Source organism: Oryza glaberrima, chromosome 4 (genome assembly GCF_000147395.1).
Source record: "Oryza glaberrima chromosome 4, OglaRS2, whole genome shotgun sequence".
Taxonomy (NCBI): domain Eukaryota; kingdom Viridiplantae; phylum Streptophyta; class Magnoliopsida; order Poales; family Poaceae; genus Oryza; species Oryza glaberrima.
Window position 1 is genome coordinate 11,879,768 of NC_068329.1, and position 19,733 is coordinate 11,899,500.

A 19,733-nucleotide genomic window follows, 5' to 3' on the forward strand; every position below is an offset into this window, starting at 1 on the left:
AAGTCCGTGCGAAAAGAAAAAAAAAAGACGATTTCGATTAATATAAGAGAAGATTTATTTTAAATAGTACAGTTCATAATCGTGTAATCCAAGTTACAGAAAACCACACATAGTTTAACGCTTGACACTTAATTATATATTTTTGATATTAAAATTTCACAAAATCACACTGTTGACGAGATGACATGGTTCTTTATCTACTTATATTTACGATGTGGGTGTGACATCTTGAATATTCTTATCTATGATAAAGCCCTCAAGTCCACACCCTAGGATAAACAAGCACGTTATCTTGTGGGTAAATCCGTTCATTGATAGTATAGTTTTCGAATTTCAATCCAAAATATGTGTAGTTAAGTGTCAAGTCTCAAAGTGTGTATGGTTTTATAGTTTTATGTCACTTGGACCTTTGGTGAATTTTTTTTTAGTAAATTTCACAAAACTACATATACTTTGACCAAAATATCGCAAAACTACAGATTTAACATGATGTATCACAAAACTACAAATTTAACACTAATTTTATCACAAAACTACATATTTAAGGTAAAATATCATAAAACTATAGATTTAGTAACAAATATCACAAACATACAGGTTTAATGTCAATTTAACTTGGATATTTATAACTCAAACATTACATTAGTGCAAAGGATTTAAATCCTAAAATATGTAGTTTTGTGATAATTTTATTCTAAAATATGTAGTTTTATGATAGTTAATCTTAAACCTGTAGTTTTGTGATAAATTTGTTGCGAAATCTGTAGTTCTATGATATACGACCTTAAATCTGTAGTTTTGCGATAATTTGGTTAAAGTATCTGTAGATTTATGAAATTTACTCATTTTTTTAAAGAAATAAAAGAAAAGTGATCAAATGCTATTAACCGAATGAAATATGCTAAAAAATCATTTTATCGAATACACTCGATTAGGTTGCTAGATTACGTAGATTTTGTCACAACACAATTCTCCCAATATTTGAACAGTGATGCCTATTATAATTTTATTTTTTTCGTCTCCTATATATCGGTTCTCTACTTTTTACGGTCTTCCTATTTAATCTCTACTATTATAAAAATTGAAGATATTTTTGTCGATATTTTGGTACGTCATCCGTGTTTGAGTCAGTTTTTAAATTCGTTCCCTTTTGAAAATATAAATCTGTGTTTGAGTCGGATTTTAAGTTCGTTTGCTTTTGGAAATACAAAAGAAGTCATATAAGATATATCTTTAAAAAAACTTGCATACTAACTTGAGATGAATATCGAACTCCTAATTAATTGCAGCTCATTATTTTTTAGAAAAAAAAATCTAAGCGAATTCCCACAGTGGATTTCACCCTAGCCAAACCGTATAACAATAATAAATAATAAAATTAAAATAATATTAACCCGTTACAACGCACAGGTATCTTTTCTAGTTTACATAAAAAATTGCAATCCGTCACTTATTTTACCGTTAAGATAATTATAACGCACCTTTGTGTTGTTGACATTCTTTACATGTTCTGGTTTAATGGCTCTGACAGCAATGGTGAGAAATACCATGAACTTCATGCAATCATAATTAGACAACTATAAATCTTTCATCGACACTAGTCGTATAATGTATAACCTCATGAAAGCACTTGCAAAATGCCATCTTCTCACATATTAGGATGAAACTAGCTAAGGGAGGTAGATTCTTTAAAAGTAAATTGCGTTTATGGCCACATTTTATCACCAAAGTTTCACTTTGGACTACCCTTTAAACCATCTTTTTACTTTGGACTAGATTAATTTGCCTTTATTTCACTTTGAACCACCCCAAAAACTTTTTCGAGCACATAAATGACTTTAACCACATCGGCACCCGTAAACCGATAATCTTCCCGATTTACATGTAGACTATTCTTCGCAAGATTAGAGGGTAGAATGGTAGATACAACTAGAAAAGTAACTTGGGGTAGTCCAAACCGTAACAAAGATAATCTTACCTAGTCTAAAGTGAAAATATTAGTTAGAGGGTGGCCCAAAGTGAAACTTTGGTAATAAAAGGTGGACCAAAGTGCAATTAACTCATTTTTCAATTATCTCCTTCTTAATGCATGGTGAAGTTCTTCCGTGATTCTCGTCCTATCTTCCTATATAGTTGGTACCCACTAAAAGGCATTTACTCCTATAAAACAAGGCATGCAAGAAGTCACATCATCAATAATTTTAAGCCATCAGATCACATTAGCACAATGATAACAACTGTTGAATCAAGAAGCTACTTATTCATCCAATTCAATCATTTATTAGTTATCCAATCACCTCCTTTTGCTCCACCTCATAGTCACACATAGCACTATTATATATTTTATACATAACATCATGTTTTCCTAATACAACTCAAATTATTGTTTAAGATGCAGATTTTGTTTTATTATGTATGATTAGATAGCATATAATTATTAGGTACCGTAACCTGAATCAATTTTCAAAAAAAGCTTGAATGAAGCATAGAGATGCAAATTGTCTAACTACAACGATATGCATATTGCGTATGAAAATAATATTCATATATTATAACAATACACAATAACGCTTGGAAAAATAAAGCATGAATTGTATTGTAGTAAAGTAAGGTATATATAAAGCCACATTATCATATATTTTGTATATACATAGAGCTGCACTTAACCATTTAAAACTACGGTTTTGTTTGGCGATAAAACTACGTACAAAACCCACGGCAAGACGTGGGGTGCCAACTAGTATTCTGTAGATCAATGCCTTGATTCATCTCCGTTTATGGCTGTGTGGGCACAACAATTTCGGTCGTATGTGTAGTAAAGCTGCATTGATTTTTTAATGTCCATCATATCCTGCATATAAATGGCCGAATGGACCGTCCGGCCCAGCACAGCCCAAGCACGACCAGGCTCGGGCCACGATCAGTCGGGCTGACCTACATGTTGGGCTGGGCCAGGCCCGTCCATAGGTTTCACCAACGGCCCAGGCATAGCCCAATAAGCATGCCGGATCAACCCGAAGGCACGAAAGTTCATCGTGCTCTATTTACTACTACTATCTCATTTAACGGTAGTAGAAATGTGGACTGATATTGTCGTCATTTAGTAGTGACTATTTTTTTCTTTTTTTGGCTTTCTCGATGGAATATGAGCATGTCAACGGAATGAATGACCACAGATCGATCTAGAAAAACGTAAATAACAAAGTTACCTATTATCACTATTAATAAATTACTAATTTACCCTTAATTCTACTAGCAGTATTAGTATAATACTACTAGTAGAGAGCATCAGAGCATCGCTCATTAATTCTACTCATAGTATAATACTACTAGTAGGTCAGCCTGGGCCTAGGCCTTGTGACCGACAATAGTGAGCCGGCGGGTATTCTCTGCGACGGTGATGTCTTGAAGCTTGGTTGATCCTTATAAATCAAATTGTTGATGGTGATGATTCCGATTTAGAGAAAGAACATACTCTTTCTGGTCATATCTCTCAGAACCAAAGTCGTCAAAGAATTTGTCATTGGAAAATCCGCCTCTTCAACTCGACTTGTCGAAGCCTTGAAGCACCAAGTTTCCCTACTTGGCATACCACTGTCGACAGTTATATCCGCCTATGGCATTCGTAGAATATGGAAATCGTTGGTGCCGAGGTATAGCGAGATTGAGATAAAAGAGATGGGAGACATGGATTGTTATACAGGTTCGGACAACTTAACTGACAGGTAATAGCCCTACTCATACTGGCCGAAGCCGATATTGCCTTTATATATCAGTATCACACAAGTAGAATATTTTGGATGACCTACTCTAGTCTCTGCTTCCTTGAATATGAACTCGGCAAGATTGAAGTTGTCTTGTATTGGCTTGTTTTTGGCTCCTGTGTTGACGTGTCACCTCTCCTCCTGGAGGGGTGTTGACGCGAAAAACACACACTGCCCTAAGAGATCTGCTTAGCTCCAGTGCAGGACCAAATCTTGGTGAGGTGTGAGCGTGCTAGTCAATTTAATCTTGCAACTGACAAGATATATAAATAATAGATCAATGAGCCGATCGGCTGACAAGCCAATAGATTAAATCCAGCCGATGCCAATTCCAGCCAATAGCGATAGGGTTTTGAGCTATCGGCTATAATTCTGATGTAGGTTCTGACGCTTGATGTAAATAACAATATAAAGGCAATTGACTGATGATAATGCAAAAAAGCAACAATATAATCCAATAGAAACCAATCGGCTAGCAATGATATGATAGAACAAGCATTGATATGAAGGTTAAAGAATACATCGGCTGGAGGTCCGATGTCATAAAATCCACAAGATTAGATTAAACGGTGAAATCTCTGTTATCATCGGCTAAATCCAACTTATATGCAATCCTTGTAAGCCGATGCAATGTCTAGATACCTCATCGGCTGAAACCCCGATGAAACCCTTATTGGCAGTCAACTAGTAGGCTAGGGATTATGGTTCTAAGCACGACTTAGTAGATCAAACTTAACTGATGCAGCACTAAGTATGAAAAGAAACACAATATCTAGATAATCAAGCCATTGACTGATTTTTAGGGTGGTATGGCTTAGCTAATCTAATCTAGTAAAACAATTTAGCCGATACCGGTAGAAACCCTAAAGCGAGAGGCAACCGATAAAGCTAAATTGAGATACTAAGACATATGATAAATAGCCAGGCAAATATATCAACCAAACCAGAGCAATCCAAGATGTCAAATGTACTAATGCAGCCTTGAACGACGCCGACATAGAAGATACAACAGCCTGGAGCGGCGGAACATTGGACTTACCCCTTCGCCGGAGATCAAAAAGCGATGCAACCCTGCGTCAGGTGGCAAATCACGCCGGATGATAAAATAAAGTAGAAAAGGTAAAAGGTGGCGATACGCCGAATTGTATTGATCGTCATCCCTTGTTTACAAGGTGTCGGGCCATATTTATACCCGAAGTACATAACATGTCCTTGTTGGACATGACTCTATCTCTATTACAAGTTACTCTTTAAAATATGAACAAGTCCCGTAGGCAAACTCTTACCAAAAATATCTATAAGGAAACTAACAAAATATCCTAATTAATAGATAACTTGCCATGCCCCATTCTCTTTGAAATCGGTCACTTCTGGATAAGCTTCCTTTAATAGATTAATTTCCTTAACCGAATATAGCAGGAATCTGACTATTGGCGATGTGATAATTCTTAGGGGCTTACCAAATTTCACTGTTAACAAGGGGTCTTGCATTTATACCCTCTGGTATCCCTTTGTCTAAGTAGAACCAGGGAACCAAGTATGGAAACAATCTGAGTAATCTTTATCGTGCCCAGTAGGACTTTGTTTCTCTTTTCTTATCCGGAACACCTTTTGTATATAAGACTTGACTCCGTATAAGACTTGGTATATAGTGGGCTCCACCAATCCTAACATAGAATTATTAGGTATGCCTTATCTATAACACTGACCGAATGTGGCAATCCTCCCTCAACCCCCACCTCTTCTCCTAACTGACTAACGGCGGTGTTGGCAACGAGATGACAATGTTGGTGGCGATGTGGTGGTCTATGCTGATGGGGGGAGAGGTTGCAGTGCTCACTGAAGTGGTGCTAATGGTGATAGTTCTCCTCCACAACGACGAGCTACGGCACTGCCGTAGAATGCACTTGCCTCTTCCTGTGGATGGGACCTTCTGCATGGTGTCCCCCTAAAGGTGGGGTATTGGTGCGGTGATTATGTGTTGAAGGGGTTTTAAATGGTGGTGGCTGTTGGGAGCGATCGGGATGTGGCATGGAAGGGCAAGAGGTTCTCCAGGAGAAAGCCCAACCTGCTTTAGGGCCGTCAAGTATGGTGCTTTTGGGGCCGCAACCTCCTTGGAGGCAGTGTCATGGAATCTTCTTCCTTCACAGGGAAATTTTTTATATGGAAACTTTGTCCTGGTTTCCTAGGACTGACGATGGCGGCACATTTGGCATCACAACCTCATTGAAGACGTTGTTTGAAGGTCCTTTCCTACTGATCTCTACTCCGGACGGTTTGTCCTCTTGCGGTAGTGCTTGTGTCCACTAAAATGGCCATGTTGACTGGTCTGCGTGGGGAAAGCAGATCCATCCTTCTTTCTCACCCTCACTCTCACTCCTACCCAAAAGCATGGATGGATTTGAGTGCAGTGGGATGTTGGGCTCCTATCTGTCTCTCAGCAGTAGGCCATGTGTCGTAGACATGCAACGTGGCGTGTTGTTTTTCTTTCTTCATGATTATAGCCTTTTAGGCCATAGTCTTATAAACTTTTGTTTCCTATATTAATAACTTCGTAATGGATCATTTTAATAAAAAGACATAGCCAATCCGTATTTTTAAGTAGGTAAAGACAAGACATTATTCACGAGTTTGATTTGCATGTCTGAAGTGCGCCCTTGTTCATATTGACTATCGGTGAGATCAGTTCTTTGCCTTGGAATAGAAATATGTATTGACTAAACAAATCGCAGGTTCTAAACTTCTAATGATATACGTTGGACCAAAGGTGAGAAGGTGGCAGATAGTTAAGGTGGAAATGGCCATCACACATTTTCGTTCGATGCAAGTTTATTAATTTCCAACTGACGGCTGGAGAGATGCATTCTTTATTAAGAGAAAATGAAAAACGAAAGCCAGTAGGGCCACGCTTACAGTTCGTATAACCATTATTTTCTTTTAAAAACGCACTACAAACAAAGTCACCCACATTACACGAGAGCATTCACCCATATGAACATATTTTTTTTACCTATAAAAGACAATATGCATTAGCACCTTCGAAAGGCTGCTTATCATATCTTGAAGGCTAGCAACACAGGATACCCACCCCTATAAATACGGAAAAGCTAACTCACGCGTACACGCGAGTTAAGCAAGTCGCGTGCACGCAAGAGTTTTACGGGAGGGAACAGGTATATGGGAATAAAACATTTTTTTACGTATTTTTTCTTCCTTTTTGTTTGCTTTATTTTTTTAAGTTAGGCCACATCTTTTTTTCTTTTCCTTTTCTTTTGCACGTTTTGGGTTTTTAAGTTATTTTATATTTTGTGTTATTACTTTGAACTCAAATTTTTAAACTTTTAACTCATATTTGAAAACTTCCATCTTAAAATTTAAAACTTTTAACTCAAATTTAAAACTTTCAACTCATACTTAAAATTTTTTACCTATTTTTAAACTTTCAACTTAAATTTATAAACATTTAACCCGAAATTCAAAACTTTCAGCTTAAAAATTCAAAAATTTCATTTCAATTTTTTTTAACTTTCAAATCCAATTTCAAAACTTTCAACTAAAAAATTCAAAAATTTTAATTCCAAATTTTAAAACTTTCAACTCCAAAATTCAAAACTTTTAAGTCGTATACAAAATTTAAATTTTTAAGTATAAAAAATGTCACGATCGGTGCCTATTGTGAGGCAATGAGAGGATTTTTTTTATTGGTAACGCATAACAGAAAGCAGGGAAAACAAGTGGAAACTGATTCCCTCGCGTGCGACTTGATCTTCTGGCGCATGCGTGCGAGTTAGTAGCACCCCTATAAATGCACACAAACAAATCAAACACATAATGGTACTTTTGTTAAGGAGATGCCGGTCTCGGGTACGCGTATTATTTTTCAGATAACGAAAGTTCGAAATTAATGGTTCTGTTCAGATTATAAAATATACGTGTGGCTGTTTGGACGAATTCACACTATTCAATCGTGTGTTGGTCATATGTAATCTTAACCATTCTTTGGAAGAACTGGGATTCCCACAATCGTCTACTTTCTCGGTCCGTCAATGATTCGGTGTTTATTTGTGACCTCGTTTTCCCTCTTTCCTGGAGTGCCAATACATGATTGGATATATAGCACGAATTCTTTGAAATACGTTGTCCTGATTTGTACTTTATGCTCTTGTAAGCAATCTATTCTTTTTATAAAGTTAGATCTTTAGAGTTTAATATGCAACCATATCACATCATCACCCACTAGCATTAATTATATATTTAACCTTATACAAGTATGTAGCATCATCAAAAATGTATTTAGTTTTAGAAATCAACGTGCAAGCATATTCAATCATAACTTTTCATAATATTTAACATATTATCAATATGTTCCATATTAAAATGTGTGTATCATTTGTTTGTTTCATGATATATACTGATAAATATGATGTTTTATTATTATCTTTCTTTTTTACTTCTAACTCGATTGTTAAAAAATATATATTAAAAATTGTTTAGTAATTTTCGCAGCAAAACATAAGGAATCACCTTGTTTCTTGATTTTTCTAAAATATGGCACTGATTGAAGTTATCTTTGAATAATACGGAAGCAACAATTCCATCCACTGGACCTGCAGGTTGTAAAAGCCGAATTACTACATAATTGGGGATTGTTTTATCTCAAGTAAAGTGATACACTTATGTGAATATGGACGCTTATTTCACATGCACACTACAAACGCAAGCGCTCATACACACACTATACAAATGCAAGTGCTCATGCACACACGCACACGTACACTCACTAATATAACGCACCCACGCATGCACACCCTCTCCATATGAGAACATCCGAAAAATTGGGACGACATATTTTAAGATTAATAAAGTTGCGACACACCTCGCTGTCGACGAATATATCACCTATCACTAGAAAAATAATTAGCCGTAAATATATGCATCCTTGTCAAGTTTGAACCTGAGTTGGTAGGTTCCCCATAAAAAAACATAATTAACCAATTGAACTACGCTCATGCATTTTGCTGAACATGAACGTGTGATATATACACATCATTCACTTTCTATTGGCAAATGCATACTCGCTGGTCGCTACACAAAAATTGTGTTTCAAGACATGTCAGCAAGATTTTTAAAATTAGAAATATTCCACCAAGATCAAAGCTTGTAGCCAGCATGACAATATTTCTCTTTTATGTGAAGTGAGCATAACTCAACTAGTTAGGTTACTTGCGATGAAACTTGCCTATCTAGGTTCAAATCCTAGACTCAGCTCGGGTGTTGGCTAATTATTCTTTTGTGATAGTGTTGTCTTCTTCAATTTCAAGATACGTGGCCTAGTCTTTCGGAGATGTTTATAGGGATAGAGTGTGCGTGTATTTTTATATGGGTGAGTGTGCAAATGTGTATGTAAGTGGTTGCGATTATATTTGTGGTAAAAAATGGAAGTTTCACTTTGCTATATAGAGTCTTGCTAAGTTTTTTTTGTCATCCCAGCTTTTGGCATGCTTGGAGAAGGAAATGTGACAGGAAACCTTATTATACGAACCAAACAAGCATATATGCATCCATCCATGTTGAGTTTGGTATGCACGCATTACGTCTAAGTCCAGCTATCATTCATGAACTCGCAATCACCTTAACGGGTTATAGGTTATTTTACTTTGGTGTTGCATCTCGCCATCTCCTTTGTTCTGGCCTTATGTTATTAAAGTTAAATTCTTGTTATAGTCCTCTGTGAGTTGATTAGCCATCAGCTATAATTTCAGAACCTCATGATCTAATGTTGTATGAATTTTTTATATCTATCATCAATTTAGTTGCTTTTAGGTAAACCGTGTCATGACACGCGGTTCATGGCTTTTTTTGTTTCACAGGTGAGCCATCAACGTTGTGGGTGGTGGCTAAGCAAATGAGCGCAATCAGATATGAACATCTGCCCGGAAAAAAAACGTGCAGAAATGGTGTAGAGGAACTCATGATTGCTAACCATTGTGGCTATCTTAACTTGGTTTTTCATATGACTGCATGGGACCAACCTTACTACCTACCCTAACCTTTATACTAGTAGTACATTAATAAGGTTGTCATTATACACCTCACAATGGAATAAATTCAGTCTTCCACTAAGCAGCACAACAGGTATAAAGTCACTCATCGACATCGTCTTGGCCACCGGAGCCAAAGAGGACTGAAGATTGAAGAACTTGTGAAGTTTGGAGATGAGGATCTCTGATGCAGCACTTCCTCTGCTCCTACTTGCCTTTGCTGTGGCCACTATCGTGCAAGCTTACCATGGAAACATGACCCTTCCATCAGCTGCCACGCTTGCTGGTTGCAAAAGAAGCTGCGGCAATCTGACCTTCGACTATCCCTTCGGCACTGGATCATCACATTGCTTCAGGCAGCCCGACTTCGAGCTCATATGCGACGACACCACGCGACCACCGAGGTTGTTTTTCGGGAATAGCACCACTGAGATCGTCGAATCCCCTGATTCTGGTAAGATATACAATTAATTCAATCAGGGTCCAATATTAAATTTGGATAAGAGATAATAAGCTACTGGGATGCCAAGTCAAAAAAAATGAGTTTAGATTTTAATAGTTGTGATAACAGATAACCCCTGACTTATATAGGAATAAACATTGTTTAACAAAAGGTCCTTTGTGTGAGAATATTTATTAGTGAAATTTACCTCCAGTTATTGAAGGTGTTATTAAATGCTGGCTTTGTTATTTATATTGAAATTGTCTGACTGCTCTTCTGAAAACAAAAATGAACAACAATTGAATATTAGGAGCAATACGGATTGTCCTCCCCTGTGATCATTATGCCTATACCAGTACCCATTAATTTTTTGTTTGTAACTTCCTCTCCATTGATTTCTTTGTCTCCAGTGTTTATCAACGTTGCTTTTTCCCATACCATCTCTATGGAATCTAATGTAAGTATGTACAATATGTCATGGGACACACCTGGGAAATCTTTCGCCCTTGACTATGCCTTAATGAACATCACCGGCTGCAACTTCGATACGTATAGGGTATTGCATGATCATGAGGGAGATATGCCTGCGAAGCTTTGCTCCGTTACTTGTCCGAAGGAAGGAATCACAGAGGCCGTTGCCAGGCAGACCTGCAACGGCACAGGATGTTGCTCTATAAGTGTTGAAATTGCTGCTAACAGCCTCCAGCTTATGTTTGTCCGCCATGGCAAGGGTGATTACGAACCTGATACACACTCTAACCGAAGTTCCCTGTGGAACACAATCAATATAACAACTGTCCGAGCAATCATTTTATGGAGAATCCTGGATCAGCTGACTTGTGCCAGCGCCATGGATAACAGGACCCACAATGCCTGTGTTAGCAGGAACAGCACATGCATCGATGACCTCTTCATACCGGCCGTTGGTTACATTTGCTCATGTGATGGTGGGTACCAAGGCAATCCATACATACTTGATGGCTGCTTCCGTGACACAGGTAATTTAATTTACTGCAGAAACTACAGAACGATTCTCGATCCGATTTTCCTTTATCAGAATTAAATTAAAATGACATTATAAAAGGAGGGGACTAGGAGATTCTTCTGGAATGTAGTAAAAGATTGTGATCAAACTCAAGTATGTAACCATAAAAACTATCCAAAATTGAAAGCATATAGAAAATAACACATAATCTGAGAAAAATCAGGGGGCAACATGTACTATTCCCTAAAGCTAAATATTGTACTCAGCCAATCACATTTTGTAAGTAGTTCTAGCAATTTAGTTTTACTTCACAACAAGTTAATTTTTGTTTTCTAGGTAGATTTCTAATTGTTTTCCCATACATATTTTTCCATTTGGTAGCATTGTGATTATCAGCTCTTTGCTTTTATGAGATATTCTACCAGGAGTTAATCAATTTAATTACTACACTGTATATTTCGATACTTCCATAACAGCTAGAATGACATAGAGAATTAAGGGCCTAATATTTTAGGCATTTTATCTTACGTGACACATTGTAGCTAGCTAAAGTCTCAGCCCTATGTAACACCCAAGATATAAGTACTAGCAACTGTTAGCATAATCCTTGCTACTGTAGGTTCCTTAGCTAGTAAGAATGTACAGCTGCTTAACAGCTGGTAGTAGTAGTAAATTTAGACTTTACTTTAGCTGTAAACAGCAAGATGAATAGTATGTCGGTTACTGTAGCGTACTGTAGCACCGACTTAAAGTCCTATAAAAGGACATGTACCCCTCTTGAGTTAGTAAGCTTTTCAGCTCATTTTCAGTTTCAATTTCAGCTAGACTATTGAGTGTAGTTCAGAAGTGATCCTACCAACAATTGGTATCAGAGCTCAGGTTAAAGAAGTGTGAGAGAGAGATGGAGGGAGTACCAGCTGCTGGAGCCAATGCTTCCAGGTCGCCACAACACCGAGGCCGCCGTCACTCGTTATCGCCAACACCACGGCGAGGACGAGGTCGAGGCGCTGCTGTTCGAGAGGTTGTTGTGCAGCGGACTGTCAGGGAGGTTGGCGGCGCTGCTGCTTTCCCCACCCTCACGCGAACCAACTTCACCGAGTGGTCGCTGCTGATGAAGGTGATGTTGCAAGCCCGTGGCCTTTGGGACGCGGTGGAGCATGGTGAATGCGATGAGCAAGAGGACAGGATGGCAATGGAGGCCATCCTACGCGCTGTCCCCTGCTCGCCACCAAGGACTCCGCGAAGGACGCCTGGGATGCCATCAAAGTGATGCGCGTCGGCGTGGACCGCGTGAGGAAGGCGAAGGCGCAACAGCTGCGCCGGGAGTATGAATCCATCTCGTTCCATGATGGTGAATCGATCGACGACTTCGCTCTACGGCTCACAAGCCTAGTGTCTCCGCTTGGGACATTAGGAGAACGAATCGAGGAGCAGAACGTCATCGAGAAGTTCTTGCGCGTCGTCCCAAAGCGATTTTCCCAAATCGCTGTGTCGATTGAGACCCTGTTGGATCTCTCGACACTCACCATCGAGGACGTCACTGGGCGTCTCAAGGTGGCGGAGGAACGGCGACCAGCTCCAACGTCGACGACTACTCCAGCCGGAGGCCAGCTCCTCACGGAGGAGCAGTGGCTCGCACGGCAGAAGGAGCGACAAAAAGGGGAGGGATCCTCCAAGCAGTCGCAAGATGGAGCTCGTCAGCGACCTCGTTCCCATCGCAAGAAAAGAGGTTTTGGTGGCGGCGTAGGAGGCGAGAAAGGGAACACCAATCGGGACACGGCACCAAACAGATGCCACAATTGTGGCCGTCTTGGCCATTGGGCCAAGGACTGTCGCCAGCCCAAGAAAGAAGCCGCTCACCTAGCCCAAGGTGATGACGATGACGACGTCCTGCTGCTTTCGCGGGCATGCGAGCTTGAAGATGACGATGCCACTTTGTTGATGGCCCATGCTTGCGAGCTCAATGATGGCCTCATCATCGCACCATCTCCTGTCTCCCTCGTTGAACCGCGAGTGCAGGTGAGCCTGGGAGCCACGGACGCTGAGGACAAGGAGGAGGCGTGGTACCTTGACACAGGAGCCACCAACCACATGACGGGCCGTGGTGACGTCTTTGCTGAGCTCGATCGAAGCGTCACCGGCACCGTCAAATTTGGAGATAGCTCCATCGTAGACATCAAGGGTGCCGGTAACGTCATCTTCACCGGCAAGAATGGCGAGCACAAGGTTCTCAGTGGCGTCTACTACATTCCGCGCCTCAAGAGCTCAATCATCAGCATCGGTTAGCTTGATGAAAGCGGGACGCGTGTGCTGGTCGAGGACGGCATCATGTGTATTTGGGACTGCCGCCGCCGTCTCCTTGCCAAGATCAAGCGGGGACGAAACCGTCTATACGTTCTCCGCCTCGAGGTTGCTAGGCCGATTTGCTTGGCTACGTGACACGATGATGTTGCCTGGCGCTGGCACGAGCGCTTCGGGCACATCCACTTCGGCTCGCTAGAGAAGATGGGCCGACAAGAGCTCGTGCGTGGCCTGCCTCGACTGGAGCATGTCGAGCAGCTTTGCGACACGTGTGTCATCACCAAGCATCGGCGCGCTGCCTTTCCAAAGGCAGCCAAGTACCGCGCTCAGGAGCCGCTAGATCTCGTCCATGGCGACATCTGTGGCCCTATCACGCCGGCAACGCCAGGTGGCCGGCGTTACTTCTTGCTGCTGGTCGACGATGCCACACGATACATGTGGGTGGCGCTCCTAGCAGCCAAGAGCAATGCACCTGACGCCATCAAGAAAATTCAGATGGCAGCCGAGACTCACTGTGGGCGCAAGCTGTGTGTATTTCGCACGGACAACGGCGGCGAGTTCACGTCACTTGAGTTCACCGCCTACTGCACTGATGAGGGTATCCAACGTCATTTCTCCGCGCCCTACGCCCCACAACAAAATGGCGTGGTCGAGCGGCGAAATCAGACAGTGGTGTCCATGGCGCGCGCCCTTCTCAAACAGAGGAGAATGCCTGCGGAGTTTTGGGGGGAGGTTGTCAGCATGGCTGTCTTCCTCCTCAATCATGCACCAACCAAAAGCCTCACTGGCAAGACGCCGTATGAAGCTTGGCACGGCAAGAAGCCGATGGTCAGCTTCCTACGTACCTTCGGGTGCCTGGCGTTCGTGAAGGAGCTAAACGATGTGCGCAAGCTCGACGACCGCAGCACACCCGGCGTCTTCATTGGCTATGAAGAAGGGGTGAAGGCATATCGTGTCCTGGATCCAAGGACACGGCGTGTACGTCTCGCCCGTGATGTCATCTTTGACGAGAGCCGCGGGTGGGACTAGACAGCAGCAAGCGGCACAGGTGCTCGACCGAGCAGCGATTTCGCCATCGAGTACCATGTTGAGAAGACCACTGGGCATCCTATGCCTAGTGTGGGGGGAGGCGTGGTGACCCCATCAGCATCCCCAACGCCACTACAAGAGACTTCACCAGCAACCCCTGCCACACCAGCACCAAGTCCTAGCGTTGCCCCAACAGAGTTCGTGTCACCTCCCTCACACGACGAGGAGAGGATCGACGCAGTGCACTCCAACACCCCTGTCCGCTACCGCACAGTCGACAACTTGATCAGGGAGAATGCCCCGGCACCAGGGATTGCACAACGGGAACTCGAGGAGGCGTCTTTGCTCCTCGCTGGACCTGGTGAGCCATGCTCGTTTGCAGAGGCGGAGGGTGATGATGCATGGCGAGCAGCCATGCGTGAAGAGATGGACGCGGTGAATCGCAATGGGACTTGGGAGCTTGTTGATCTCCCACATGGCCATCGCCCAATTGGACTCATGGGTCTATAAATTGAAGAAGAACGAGGCCGAAAAGGTGGTCAAGCACAAAGCTCGTCTCGTCGCCAGGGGATTTGTCCAGCAACCTGGGATTGATTTTGACGAGGTGTTTGCGCCCGTCGCGCGCATGGAGTCAATTCGTCTCCTGCTTGCGGTCGCCGCCCAAAAAGTGTGGCACGTCCATCACATGGACGTGAAGTCTGCCTTTCTCAATGGAGATTTGGCAGAGGAGGTGTATGTGAAGCAGCCCCCTGGTTTTGTCATCGCCGGAGAAGAAGACAAGGTCCTCCGCCTGCGCAAGGCTCTTTATGGCCTGCGGCAGGCGCCAAGAGCCTGGAATGTGAAGCTTGATCATACTCTGAAGGAGCTCGGTTTTGACCAAAGCAAGCATGAGCACGCCATGTACCGACGAAACAATGGTGGCTCTGCTCTACTCGTCGGGGTCTATGTAGATGACCTTGTGATCACCGGGCCATCGACAAGAGCAATTGAACAATTCAAGGAAGAAATGAAGGCAAAGTTTTAGATGAGTGATCTTGGCTTGCTCTCTTTCTACCTTGGAATTGAGGTGAAGCAAGGAGATGATGGAATCTCCCTGAACCAGGGGCGCTATGCTCAGCGCATTGTGGAGTCGGCTGGCCTCAAGGACTGCAATCCTTGCGCCACTCCAATGGAAGAAAGGCTCAAGCTGAGCCGTGATAGCACGGCACCTCCCGTTGATGCAACAGAATATCGACGGCTGGTTGGTAGCCTTCGCTATCTTGTGCACACACGGCCAGACCTAGCATTTGCTGTTGGGTTCGTGAGTCGCTTCATGGAGCGGCCAACTGAGGAGCACATGGTGGCCGTGAAGCGCATTCTACGCTATGTCGCTGGCACGATGGAGTACGGACTTCATTACAAAAGGGAGAAAGAGGAGCAGCGGTTGATTGGTTACAGCGACAGCGACCTCGCTGGCGACATTGATACAAGGAGAAGCACAAGTGGCATGTTGTTTTTCCTTGATTCAAGCTTGGTGAGTTGGCAATCCATCAAGCAGAGAGTGGTGGCTTTATCTTCCTGTGAAGCAGAATATGTTGCAGCCACCAATGCTGCCACACAAGGAATTTGGTTGGCTCGATTGCTTGGTGAACTCCTTGGGAAGCAACCTAAAGCGATCGAGCTAAAGGTGGACAGCAAGTCTGCCTTGGCGCTGGCAAAGAACCCTGTCTTCCATGAGCGCAACAAGCATATTGATTTGCAATATCACTTCATCAGAGACTGCTTGGAGGAAGGAAGCATCAACGCCAGCTTCATCACCACCATGGACCAGCTTGCTGACATTCTAACGAAGGCATTAGGACGGGTGAAATTCCAAGAATTGCGAGCTAAGATTGGAATGGTCCAAATCAATCAAAATCTGATGTGCAAGGATTAGGGGGAGAATTGTTAGCATAATCCTTGCTACTGTAGGTTCCTTAGCTAGTAAGAATGTACAGCTGCTTAACAGCTGGTAGTAGTAGTAAATTTAGACTTTAGCTGTAAACAGCAAGATGAATAGTATGTCGGTTACTGTAGCATACTGTAGCACCGACTTAAAGTCCTATAAAAGGACATGTACCCCTCTTGAGTTAGTAAGCTTTTCAGCTCATTTTCAGTTTCAGTTTCAGCTAGACTATTGAGTGTAGTTCAGAAGTGATCCTACCAACAGCAACTTGGTAATTGGGAAATTAATAGAACCAGAGAACATACACAATATAGTTTCTATCAGAAAAAAAATAAACCCAATATGCTGTCCGGGCAATTTACAGACCAGATGATGTTCAAGAGAGATATGCAGTGGTGATCATATCACTAGGGAGAATTATGATTAGTTTCATATATGAGTTTCTGAGACATCAACTAAACAACTAAAATCAAATAATTAAACCCCAAAAGACATTTTTGGATGTTCCAAAACTTTGGTCCATCGAAACAAGACATAGGGACAGACTAAACACAAGAAAGTTTATATGTGTATATGCAATCTAGCATATGCATGGTGATATATTTTTAGAAAGAGCTCTTTTGGAATGTCGAATATTATAAAATTTCATTATTGAAAACAGGATATCATCCATTCCAACAAAAGAAGAACTGCACCAGAAAGTGTGGGAGCATCGATATCCCATATCCATTTGGCCTAGAAGAAGGCTGTTCCGCAAGGAAACTATTTCAGCTGAACTGCACGGACATGTCGTCATCCAGCCTCCAACTGAACGATAATTACCATGTGAAGTATATAAAAGTCAATGAAGGGCTTGTGGGCATTGAAGACACCTCATATTTCAAGCAGGATATGTATCAGATGCATGTGTCGAAGGAGCCTCAACTATATATTGGCTCCGGGGAATCGGCCTCAGTGCAATGGGCCGTTGCCAATCTTACTTGCCAAGAGGCATGGCAAAACAAATCTGGGTACGCTTGTGTTAGCAACAGCAGCACATGCTTGCCTGTGGACTCAAGAGATGGTTACATTGGCTATCGGTGCGAATGTACACCTGGATTTCAAGGAAATCCATATGTCCAAGATGGCTGTCAAGGTTATAATTTCTCTTTCTCAGACAAGAATTTATTGGCTTTTCCAATAGTACAGGAATTTAATTCAGTGAAAGTACACGTGCATTCTCTATTCCCGCGTGCATTTCATATTGTATCAACAAAGTTTGTTGCTGACTAGGCACTAGGACAGATGACATGACATCGAGAAAGTTATCAATATTTTTTTCAAAAACCTCTCTGATCTTGCCAAGATATTGCAGATATTGATGAATGCATGACGCCGGGGAAATGTAAAGGGGTATGCCATAATACTGTAGGAAGTTACCATTGCGTGGCCTGCCCTCATAGAACACAATATGATACAACAAAAATGCAGTGCACCTTAACAAAAAGACAAAATCTTATATTAGGTGAGTCTTATACACTATTGATTTCAAAATAGATATGAAAAGAGCAGAACAGGGTAACTTGACTAATGAGCATACTAACTGCAGGTATTGTAATTGGGTTTAGCTGCGGCTTTGGCATCCTACTTGTCAGCTTAAGTACAATGGTTTTCATTCGTAGATTCGTAGATGGAAAAATGACATACAAAAGCAACTACGAAGGAAACATTTTAGAAAGAATCAAAGCCTTCTCCTAGAACAACTGATATCTTCAGATGAAAATGCAAGTGACAAAACAAAGATTTTCTCTTTAGATGAGCTCGAAAAGGCAACTAATAACTTTGACCCCACACGTATCCTTGGTCATGGAGGGCATGGTATGGTGTACAAAGGCATTTTATCAGATCAACGCGTGGTTGCAATAAAAAGGTCTAAGGACATTAAGGAAGGTGAGATCAGCCAATTTATTAATGAGGTAGCTATTCTCTCCCAAATAAATCATCGAAATATAGTAAAACTATTTGGATGTTGTCTTGAAACCGAGGTCCCTCTATTGGTCTATGACTTCATTCCCAACGGCTCATTATTTGGTATCCTACATTCTGATTCAAGCAGTCATTTTTCTTTGTCATGGGATGATTGTCTCAGAATTGCGGTGGAAGCTGCAGGAGCTCTGTTACCTCCATTCCGCAGCTTCAGTATCGGTCTTTCACCGTGATGTCAAATCCTCCAATATACTTCTAGATGCGAACTACACTGCTAAAGTAGCAGACTTTGGTGCTTCAAGATTGGTTCCAATTGACCAAACTCACATTGTCACGAATGTTCAAGGCACATTTGGTTACCTAGATCCGGAGTATTACCATACCGGGCAGCTGAACGAGAAGAGTGATGTATAAAGTTTTGGTGTGGTACTTGTGGAACTACTACTTAGAAGAGAACCTATTTTCACAACGGTGACAGGATCAGGGCAGAACTTGTCCAACTATTTCCTCTGGGAGCTGAAGGCAAGGCCAATCAAAGAGATAGTTGCAGCTCAAGTTTGTGAGGAAGCTACCGAGGAAGAGATAAAAAGTGTCAGTTCTCTTGCGGAAATGTGCTTGATGCTCCGAAGTGAAGATAGGCCTACGATGAAGCAAGTTGAAATGACTTTGCAGTTCTTGCGAACAAAAAGGTTGACGTCATCCCATGCTGCAGCAGAAAATGATGAAGAGATGCAGTCATTACTACATACAAGGTCTGAAGTTAGTTGTGAGTCATTGGCTAATAACTTGGGTGTCAGTGCTAATCCTGAGTCTGGAAATAGCCACAAATGCTATAGCTTGGAGCAAGAGTTCATTTCATCTATTGGACTGCCACGCTAAGTCAGTAAGAACTGCTTTATATATAATCTGAAATTCAACCTGATTTGCGGGGGAAAAGGACTGCTACGCATGTTTTTCAATTATAAACTGTTCTCAAATATGTGCATCAACTTCTCAATGAATGTGGCCAACCATTTTTATTAGATTATAATCCCAATCAAGGATTTAGTATATATCTTATTTACAAAGTATCATGCACAGTAAACCACTTCTTTCTTATCTACATTTTCATAACATGCATGTACTTCTTTCTTGAGTAGATTGCATACTCTTTTATCATGCATGTCACAAAAGTTTTGTGCCCATGGGCAAATTGAATGATGTATCTATCTAGGTGCGAAATGGTTGGAAAAAGTAAGGGTGTAAGTGGCTAACCCGCAAAACCCACATATATGCCAAAATA

At 41.7% G+C, this 19,733-nt stretch overlaps 1 pseudogene; it reads left to right on the top strand.

Annotated features, from left to right (window-relative positions):
- Window positions 1-3,687: 3,687 nt before the first annotated feature.
- LOC127770771 (wall-associated receptor kinase 5-like) lies at window positions 3,688-19,330 on the top strand (annotated as a pseudogene).
- The last annotated feature ends 403 nt before the right edge of the window (window positions 19,331-19,733 follow it).